Below are 1618 nucleotides of genomic sequence, written 5' to 3' on the forward strand. Positions count from 1 at the left end.
GGGTTGTCGTACACCACGCAACTCGTCGTTTGAAAGCTGATTTTTGGCTTGCTCGCTACGCGCGGCGGTAAGAGAGTACTCATAGTAGATAATCAAGCTCTGTGTTCCCTCCTACGCATGGTTCGGTCTACCAATGGCTTGCCCAGGGCTAGACACTCCTCGATTCGACGATATGAGCCCACTCGGACGTCAAACAGGTGTTGTTACCTAGTACTGCCCTGCTAGAGGGCATCTACCGTGGGTAGAGGGCAGCAGCAGCAACATGTGACGTTTTCCTCGACCACAGCTGCAAAGTGTCGATCACGTCAATCAAACACGGTATCTCACGCGGTATGTAGCTGTTTGAACGCGATGCATGCGCATATCGTGGAGGCAGGCGGCGACGCGATCGATGGATTTGGTTGTTTAGCTTTCGAATCGAACATGTGTTGAAAGCAAGGCCACACCTTTCTATCGTTCGACGCTACCTCGGTCGTCCACAGAGTGCTTCATTCTTTGAGGTCGCGCGTCGACGCTTGGGCATGCTGACAACCCGCCGACTGGACCACGGGTCAAGTGCGACGATGCAAGGCGGCCTTCTCGCGTTCGCTGGTGTCATTTTACTTGTGCTGCTGTGGGCGATCCTACTCATGTGTCGGTCGTTCTGGAGGCACCGACGCGCGCAGATGGCCTCCACCAAGATGCCACCCGCCAACTTGGACCGGGAGCTGCCTCCCATCATCGTCTAGAGACTCCACAAAAGGATCAAGCAAACTACGCACGGCGCTTTACAGCTTATAACGTGTGGCGGACGGACCGACAAAACGAGCTAATATATTTGCACCACATGCGTACATAAGCGCAGGACGAGTGTTTTTGTGCAATCAAATGTTGCCAACAACATAAATGTTGGGAGGACTGCGTCGGTTCTGTCGTACACATACCAAATCAAGTCACGTTGAGAAAGAAGACAGTGAATGCTACTGATTTCTTCAAAACCAGCACACTTTGTCTGATAATACATGGGTGTGCAGGGTAAATGAATGAAGCAAGCCGCGTAGTACTAGATATGTACCTCACGAGCCAGCACTCGACCTCAAACGCGCACATTTGGCGGTAGTTCGGCTCGATCCGAGATGGGCCGAGCTCAATATGGCTATATGTGTCTATATATGGTACACGCCACAAATAATAATATAAGCAGTATCCCAGGCTGTGCGGCTCGCACGCCGACGTGAGCTCATGCATCGTGCTCTCCAAAGTGTCATCCAAATACATGCCAAGTTTCGACCCTTTTGATTTTCAACGTGATTGGGTTGACAAGCTGCCATCGCGCCGCGCTCACCGCTCTCGCATCCTTTCGGATTGGTTGAAATTAGAATGAATATAGACCAATGGGTGAATTAAACAAATATATTCTGTTGCATAGTACAATCCAGTACACGTGATTGCATCTCGCGTGCCAGGAAAACGCGCACTCTGTTTTAGGCAGTGCTTAAATTCTGTCTCAAGCAGCGTTTCCCTGCATTTGGGTGTATCTAGTCCGCACCCCCAAATGTACGTCAAGGGCGCCCAGTAAAGTCCGGATGATAGCCGCACCTGCCCTATCGGCCGGTCAAATTCGGTTGGTATTTTTTTG

This window comes from Saprolegnia parasitica, assembly GCF_000151545.1.
Source record: "Saprolegnia parasitica CBS 223.65 unplaced genomic scaffold supercont2.248, whole genome shotgun sequence".
NCBI classification, from domain to species: domain Eukaryota; phylum Oomycota; class Saprolegniomycetes; order Saprolegniales; family Saprolegniaceae; genus Saprolegnia; species Saprolegnia parasitica.